The sequence below is a fragment of the Bos taurus genome, chromosome 13 (genome assembly GCF_002263795.3).
Source record: "Bos taurus isolate L1 Dominette 01449 registration number 42190680 breed Hereford chromosome 13, ARS-UCD2.0, whole genome shotgun sequence".
In the NCBI taxonomy this organism is placed as follows: domain Eukaryota; kingdom Metazoa; phylum Chordata; class Mammalia; order Artiodactyla; family Bovidae; genus Bos; species Bos taurus.
The window spans coordinates 10,630,656-10,640,381 of NC_037340.1; positions in this window are offsets into that span (position 1 = coordinate 10,630,656).

Below are 9,726 nucleotides of genomic sequence, written 5' to 3' on the forward strand. Positions count from 1 at the left end.
TGGAAGAAACACAAGCTGGAATCAAGATTGCCGGGAGAAATATGAATAACCTCAGATATGCAGATGACACCACCCTTATGGCAGAAAGTGAAGAGGAACTAAAAAGCCTTTTGATGAAAGTGAAAGAAGAGAGTGAAAAAGTTGGCTTAAAGCTCAACATTCAGAAAACGAAGACCATGGCATCTGGTCCCACCACTTCATGGGAAATAGATGGGGAAACAGTGGAAACTGTGTCAGACTTTATTTTTCTGGGCTCCAAAATCACTACAGATGGTGACTGCACCCATGAAATTAAAAGACGTTTACTCCTTGGAAGGAAAGTTATGACCAACCTAGATAGCATATTCAAAAGCAGAGACATTACTTTGTCAACAAAGGTCCGTCTAGTCAAGGCTATGGTTTTTCCTGTGGTCATGTATGGATGTGAGAGTTGGACTGTGAAGAAAGCTGAGCACCGAAGAATTGATGCTTTTGAACTGTGGTGTTGGAGAAGACTCTTGAGTCCCTTGGACTGCAAGGAGATCCAGCCAATCCATTCTGAAGGAGATCAGCCCTGGGATTTCTTGGAGGGAATGATGCTGAAGCTGAAACTCCAGTACTTTGGCCACCTCATGCGAAGAGCTGACTCACTGGAAAAGACTGTGATGCTGGGAGGGATTGGGGGCAGGAGGAGAAGGGGACGACAGAGGATGAGATGGCTGGATGGCATCACTGACTTGATGGACCTGAGTCTCAGTGAACTCCGGGAGTTGGTGATGGACAGGGAGGCCTGGCGTGCTGCGATTCGTGAGGTCACAAAGAGTTGGACACGACTGAGCGACTGATCTGATCTGATACACCTAGGTGAAACTCTTCCTCAATGTTTAAAAGAGATGAACACCTAACAAATGTTTACTTTCATGAAACTTAAACGCAGGATAGTATTTTGGGAATTGTAGGAACGTTGTAACTACAGATACAGCTTACTACACAAAGGGGAGAATCCTGTACCATAGAAAAATCAAACCTCTTGCACGCTGTGAGGACAGAATGAGAAGATGGCAGTATACGAGCCAGGAAGCATTCTCTTTAAGCACAGCATCTGCTAGAACCCTGATATTGGACTTTGCTCTAGAACTGTGGACAGCAGAGTGGGTGTGTGTGGATTCTCTGTATGGCCAGAGTGCAAACTCTCTTTTGAGAACTGATACTTCAAAGTACAATCAGACAACACAGATTCACAAATATGTTTACCATGGAAGGTAATGGAATTATATTCAGAAACGAAAAAAAGAGAAATTAACATCCAAATGAAAAGAAAAAAGAAAACAAACAAACCATACTCCTCCGCCAAACATTCCTGCTTAAAGAATGTCTCCGTTTTAGAACCAAAAAGCAGTGGGCCTTGGGGAGGTAGAGAGAGAGGTGGAGAAGTGACCTTGGTTGGGTGCAATCTCACACCAGGAGGGAGTCTTAGCAGCCATCCGGCCAGGGGTCATGACAGCACATGCTCCAGAAGCCTTGTCTAATCAGCTGCTTGCACTTCCACCGAGACAAAAAGTGCTGAGGGGAGAGGAGGAGGAAGAGAGAGGAATGAAAAGCATTTAAAATACATGTTGTGTCATTAAAAAGCAGCAATGCACGATGAATATTTCAAACTGCACCAGTGAAGTAGTTAAAGGCTAAGCTTAAGTATATTTGCTATTTTCATCAACCAAAATTGATGGTACTTAGAGTTGTGCTAAAATCTGAATTTTATACACAAATTCATTCCTTGCTTAAGTTAAATTTAAACTAAAGACTTATGAATTCTAGTAGGTATTCTCCTCAGTGTTTGCATTTTAAGATTTAAACACAGGAAAGCCAGGTAGGTGATCTGGGCCACTGACCACAAAGGGTGTGGCAACAGTTCACTAAGAAGGCAAACAGAAGGAGTGTATTCTCCATTAAACCTCTTCGAGGATCTATGTCTGAACGGTCATTCCTCTTCTAACAGTGCAACTCTTCTCCCATATTTTTCAAGGATGAAAAGTCTTTGTAACCTAAGGATGCTGGCCACACACTGTGTGTGAGGAAGGTGGTGCCCGGTTAAGGCTCATCCTCCATATCTCCTGAGAGCACACTGCTCTCATTCTGAGGTGGAATGGCATCTCCCGGTCTCATTCCCTCCCAAACAGCAAGGCTTAACACAAAAGGGAACATTTATTAAATTCCGGTATGGGGAGGTGCAGGGAGTGAGGCAAGAAGACTTTTTAAGCTCACAGGTGACCAAAGAAATCTCAAAGACCAGACGGACATAGATACTTGAGTAAAAACGAAAAACAGTGCATTAGAAAGTGCAGCATAGAGAACTCTAGAAAGCAACCGAAGGAGCGAGTACAGCAAGTACTCAAGGAAGCGGATGCCATTTCAGCAGCACCGTGTGCCTGACAGTTCTCTACAAACTCAAAGGCCTCGCGTGGGACCAAAGAAATTCCTGCCAACCAGTCCTGAAGACCCATGGGCCGAGGACTGATGTCTAACTTAACTGAATTTTTAAGTCTTAAAACTATGAAATGCAAGAGAAAAAAAAAGAAAAAAAAAACAAAACGATGGAGTTGTTCACTGAACAGTTATTCCAATGTCTACTAAAGACATTTGTTTTCATTTCTGGGCGATGAGAAACATGCCCCATAGAGTCAAGAATAAAGGACTGTATGGTAGGAAAATGTCTCCCTATTAGTATTTCACATTATGTGGGTGATCTATAACAGATTTTATAGAAAACTTATTTCAGATGTGCTCAGACATGTTAGAAGCCCCTTGATGTCCACTACAGTAGATGATGCTTTTAAGTTACTCCAGTTTTACAGACTGATACTGAGAGACAAAGTCGCATCAAGGGGAAGGCTTCTGCCCACAAACCCTAGAATCCACATGCCACAGAGCCCACACGCCACAACTACCAAGCCTGCTGCCACAAAAGAAGCCCGTGTGTCTAGAGCCTGTGGGGAGTGGGCAGTCTGACTACACCCATTATCCCTACATGATGTTCAAGGGTCAACTGTATTATCCCTTTCTGACTTTATGCAATGTTTGCTTCAAGTTTTTAGAAAAAGGATAAAAGGATATTTTATGATAAACTTAATACCTATGACACAAATGATCATCGAAGGTGGTATTTAGTTTGCTACTGATTCCAACATTTCTATCATTCGACACGCTTACAAAATTTAAAGTATCCTAAGACGGTAAATACCTGGCTATGTTTTTTGAATAGCACTGAAGCAACATCCTCAACTTCAAATTCTCTGTAGTCTTTTAGACACCGCACCTGAAAAGAAAAACTGATGTTTTATCATATCTAAATTATTTTTTATTACGGAGTAACCATCAAGTAGCTGGGCACTGTATATGTACCTACAGCTCTGATGGGGAGGAAGAAAAATGCCAAATCTCTGAATATATGTGTAGGTCAGCACAGACAGCAAGGAAACTGAAGGAGATGCCAAAGAGAGTTTTGGGCTGGTTTTTCACTTTGATTTCATTTTCTTTTAACAATGTGTAAAACACTTACATGGTTCTAAAGTTAAAACTTTAAAAACAGGTACAGCCAGAAATTTTTAATTGTTCAATCCTATTCCCACCACCGTCTACAAGCAAAAGTCTTGGCTTGGGTTTATGTTTCTTCTCTCGTTTGTGCTTTGCTTTATTGTGCTTCTCTAATATTGATTTGTTTTTTTACAAACTGATGATTTGTGTCAACCCTGCATTGTCAGAGAGCAGGATTTTTTAAGCAATAAAATATGTATATAATGCTAAGACATACTCAATAGACGAGTGTAAGCATAACTTTTACATGCACTGGGAAACCAAAGATTTGTGTGACACGTTTTAGTGAATATTTGCTTTATTTTGAGTCAGAAACCAAATCCATGGTATCTCCAAGTTATATGCCTATATACACTAGTATATATTCATATACCCCCTCCTTTGGACAAAAGGCGACGGCACCCCACTCCAGTACTCCTGCCTGGAAAATCCCGTGGATGGAGGAGCCTGGTGGGCTGCAGTCCAGGGGGTCGCTAAGAGTCAGACACGACTGAGCGACTTCACTTCACTTAAGCACACTCTATGCATTAAAGAAACACCTTTTTTTTTTAAGGTCTACTTACTTTTATACATAGGCTTTTTGAAGGTTTCATATCCTGTGTGATGTCCAAACCTTGGTCTCCTGTCAATGACCTCATGTAGGTAGCAAGGGACTTTTTGTAAACATTGAACCAGTCCATCTGGAAACATAAAGATGGCCATTTGACAAAGCTGTAAGAAAATAAACTTGCAGAAACTGTATACTAAGCCTTTCAAAAACAGCACACATGCTCACATGCATCTTTACTATGACCATTCATTCCAACTACAAATATTATTGATTGCCTATTATGAACCAAGCACTGGTACCTAGAAGAGTAGGTACTGGTCATTCTGCATATTGGTACCTAATAATGCAGAATGATATACCACTTTCAAGGACTGGACGATTCAGTATTATAATAATGTTAACTGATCTATAGGTCCAAGTCATTCTCAATCAAAACTCCAATTGTTTAAAAATATCAAACTTGACAAATAAAGCTAAAATTTACATGGAATTCAAAAAGCCAAAAATAGTCAAGACACTTGAGAAAGAAGAACAAAATGGGAAAACTTACTTAAGAAGTATTACAAAATTACAATCATTTAAGCAGTATGAAATCGGTACAAGGACAAACAGACTAAGACAAAAGAAAGTCCCCCCACCATCATCAAACACAGACATGCAACTTGGCTCGTACATTATTCACAAAAATCTATTCCACTACCGTAGATATCTTGTGAAAAATAAAACAAGATAACTCCGAAAAGACTGTACAGAAAAACATCTTCATGATCTTCTCTAGTAAAGTGTGTGCGTGCATATATACACACATACACCCCTCCCTCAGGTTTAATACTTTGCCAGAACGACTCACAGGACCCAGGAAAGCACTGTCCTGATGTCCACTGTTGTACTGCAGTGAAAGGACTACAAATTAGAACCAGCCAAAGGGAGAGATACCCAGGGTGAGGTCTGGGAGGGTCCCAGATGTGAAGCTTTGATTCCTCTCCCTGAGGAATCAGGACACACCACCCTCCCAGCACACTGCTGTGCAACAATGCACATGATGTCATGTCAACCAGGGAAGCTCACACAACCCTCAAGTGTCACGAAACAGGCTCCATCGATGGATCAAACTATGATGGACTGAATCGCAGGTGACGGAGCCCTACTTCTAGCTCCCCTCTCCTCTCTGCAATTATATCAAGAGGCTAAAAGCTTTAAACCTGAGGGGAGAGTGGGAACCTCTGAATTTGCAGCCAGTTGGTCAGAAGGGAGAGCGGCCCTGGGAACCCCCAAACCATAGCTGGTATCTGAAGTCAGGGCAGTCTTAACCTATGAAGTTTGGTCTAACTAGGTCGTTAGTGTCTGAAGTCACTGCAGCAGTTGCTATGACCTTCACTTTGCAAATGAGGCAATTTAGACACAGGGAGAGATGGAGTCACCTGCCTAGGATCTCACAGAAGCAGAGGCCACATTTCTACACGAGTTTGCTTGCCTTAAATCCTGTGTCCTTAAATCCTGTGCCTCAGTGACTGGACAAATCAAGAATTCATCACACATATTCACAAAGATAAGCAAAGTACGGGTGTGCCTGCTGAGTGTCTTCTGTCGTGTCCAACTCTGCGACCCTATGGACTGTAGCCTACCAGGGTCCTTGTCCATGGGATTCTCCAGGCAAGAATACTGGAGCGGGTTGCAAGCCCTCCTCCAGGGGATCTTCCCAACCCAGGGATCGCACTCGCATCACTTACGTCTCCTGCATTGGCAGGCAAGTTCTTTACCACAAGTGCCACCTGGGAAGCCCCAAGCAAAGTATGTACACACACATATTTTATGTAAAAATCTCCAAATACTAATGCCAGTTTTGAACTCTACTGATGGATCTCTAGCAACTAACATAACGGGACCCTTTCTTTTGTTAGTAGTAGTTTTCCATACAGCATTTAGAATTACTCCTACCATTCTCAAACAGACCAAAAACTACTGAAAAGCAAATGTTAAAACAAGAAGACAAATACTATAAATACTATTACAGAAGCTGAGCCAGAAGCTCAGCCAGTGTCTGAATTTACAAATTTGAACAAGTGCTAACTTACTTCTTCAGCAGACACGTGCAATCATAAAGCACTTGGCAAGACACTGCCATAATCCCACCTGAGGGCGCTAATCCGAAGCAGCCGGTCATACCTAGAACATTAACACAGCATTGGAGCAGAAGTTGTCTTGATCAGGAGAGGCTTTAGACTGAACCACCGGAAGGTAACACGTGGACTTTGATTTGGTTCCGGAGGCAAACAAACCACTGTAAGAGGACACCTTTGGGACAATCGGGAAAAGAGGAATAGACTGGATGGATGCTGTGAAGGGATGGTCACTGCTCTAGGCATGAGAATTGTACAGTGGTCATAGGTCAATTCTACAGTGAGAAAAGGCCCCAAAGGTCCTTATTTCTTAAAGATGCATACAAAACTATTCAGTGGTAAAATGCCTAATGTTTAGCCTAGACACATAAAACAAGATGAAGCAATTATGGCAAAATGTTAAGAACTGTTTCACCTATATGATGGCTCCATGGGGGTGGGGGTTGTAATATTATTCCCTAGTTTTAAGAATACTGCAATTTTCCATGATAAAAAATGTTTAAATGGAAACAAAGAGAAAATTCAGAATGCTCATAAAAGAGAGACATCTCCAAGAATTTCTGACACCCACTGGGATGGGAACCCTCCACTGCTCCCTGCCACCCCCACAAACACAGAGAAGCTCACAGGTAGGCTCCAGTGCAGCGCTGATTTCTTAGCAAAAACCAGTGTCGAAACTTGATGGCTGTTATCAAATCACCTCGTCCACTCGACTTTGTGTTATTCCTGATAAGACATTTAAGGAAAAGAATGCCTATTGAGTACAAGTCAAATTTTCAAACCCAGCTAACAACTGACTCCATACTTGTTGTTAGCCATTTGGGTTAGTAGTTAACCTACCTAAATAGTACTTAGCTCTGCCTCCACATCAGAGCTTTTGCTAATAGGATAAAGTAGAAAAGAGTCAGGGAATTCCCTGGTGGTCCAATGTTTAAGACACTGCACTTTCACTGCTGAGGGCACAGGTTCAATCCCTGGTCAGGGAACTAAGATCCTGCAAGCTGTGTGGACAAACTTAAATTTAAAAAAAAAAGAATTTAAATACCTAACTAATTTGCCTAGGATCACATTCCCATTCTTGTGTTTAGCCATGTGGCACATTGGGTTTTGCACACTGATTAATTTCCATTGTCTCCAAAAGACAAACTTTTGCCTCACTTTTTGGAATCCCTTTTTCATGATGAGATAAGAGATCGAATATCACAGTGCATTACTTTACTAGCATGTGAGATGAGTGCAATTGTGCAGTAGTTTGAGCATTCTTTGGCATTGCCTTTCTTTGGGCTTGGAATGAAAACTGACCTTTTCCAGTCCTGTGGCCACTGCTGAGTTTTCCAAATTTGCTGGCATATTGAGTACAGCACTTGCACAGCATCATCGTTCAGGATTTGGAATAGCTCAACTGGAATTACATCACCTCCACTAGCTTCGTTCATAGTGATGCTTTCTAAGGCCCACTTGACTTCACATTCCAGGATGTCTGGCTCTAGGTCAGTGATCACACCATCGTGATTATCTGGGTCATGAAGATCTTTTTTGTACAGTTCTTCTGTGTATTCTTGCCATCTCTTCTTAATATATTCTGCTTCTGTTAGGTCCATACCGTTTCTGTCCTTTATCGAGCCCATCTTTGCATGAAATGTTCCTTTGCTATCTCTAATTTTCTTGAAGAGATCCCTAGTCTTTCCCATTCTGTTGTTTTCCTCTTTCTTTGCATTGATTGCTGAAGAAGGCTTTCTTATCTCTTCTTGCTATTCTTTGGAACTCTGCATTCAGATGTTTATATCTTTCCTTTTCTCCTTTGCTTTTCACTTCTCTTCTTTTCACAGCTATTTGTAAGGCCTCCCCAGACGGCCATTTTGCTTTTTTGCATTTCTTTCCCATGGGAATGGTCTTGATTCCTGTCTCCTGTACAACGTCACGAACCTCATTCCATAGTTCATCAGGCACTCTATCTATCAGATCTAGGCCCTTAAATCTATTTGTCACTTCCACTGTATAATCATAAGGGATTTGATTTAGGTCATACCTGAATGGTCCAGTGGTTTTCCCTACTTTCTTCAATTTCAGTCTGAATTTGGCAATAAGGAGTTCATGGTCTGAGTCATAGTCAGCTCCTGGTCTTGTTTTTGCTGACTGTATATAGCTTCTCCATCTTTGGCTGCAAAGAATATAATCAATCTGATTTCGGTGTTGACCATCTGGTGATGTCCATGTGTAGAGTCTTCTCTTGTGTTGTTGGAAGAGGGTGTTTGTTATGATCAGTGCATTTTCTTGGCAAAACTCTATTAGTCTTTGCCCTGCTTCATTCCGTATTCCAAGGCCAAATTTGCCTGTTACTCCAGGTATTTCTTGACTTCCTACTTTTGCATTCCAGTCCCCTGTAATGAAAAGGACATCTTTTTTGGGTGTTAGTTCTAAAAGGTCTTGTAGGTCTTCATAGAACCGTTCAACTTCAACTTCTTTGGGGTTATGTTCAAGCTGATGTTCAAGCTGGTTTTAGAAAAGGCAGAGGAACCAGAGGTCAAATTGCCAACATCCACTGGATCATGGAAAAAGCAAGAGAGTTCCAGAAAAACATCTATTTCTGCTTTATTGACTATGCCAAAGCCTTTGACTGTGTGGATCACAATCAACTGTGGAAAATTCTGAAAGAGATGGGAATACCAGACCACCTGATCTGCCTCTTGAGAAATCTGTATGCAGGTCAGGAAGCAACAGTTAGAACTGGACATGGAACAACAGACTGGTTCCAAATAGGAAAAGGAGTTCGTCAGGGCTGTATATTGTTACCCTGTTTATTTAACTTATATGCAGAGTACATCATGAGAAACGTTGGACTGGAAGAAACACAAGCTGGAATCAAGATTGCCGGGAGAAATATCAATAACCTCAGATATGCAGATGACACCACCTTTATAGCAGAAAGTGAAGAGGAACTCAAAAGCCTCTTGATGAAAGTGAAAGAAGAGAGTGAAAAAGTTGGCTTAAAGCTCAACATTCAGAAAACTAAGATCATGGCATCCGGTCCCACCACTTCATGGGAAATAGATGGGGAAACAGTGGAAACAGTGTCAGACTTTATTTTTCTGGGCTCCAAAATCACTACAGATGGTGACTGCAGCCATGAAATTAAAAGACCCTTACTCCTTAGAAGGAAAGTTATGACCAACCTAGATAGCATATTCAAAAGCAGAGACATTACTTTGCCAACAAAGGTCCGTCTAGTCAAGGCTATGGTTTTTCCTGTGGTCATGTATGGATGTGAGAGTTGGACTGTGAAGAAGGCTGAGCACCGAAGAATTGATGCTTTTGAACTCTGGTGTTGGAGAAGACTCTTGAGAGACCCTTGGACTGCAAGGAGATCCAACCAGTCCGTTCTGCAGGAGATCAGCCCTGGGATTTCTTTGGAAGGAATGATGCTAAAGCTGAAACTCCAGTACTTTGGCCACCTCATGCGAAGAGCTGACTCACTGGAAAAGACTC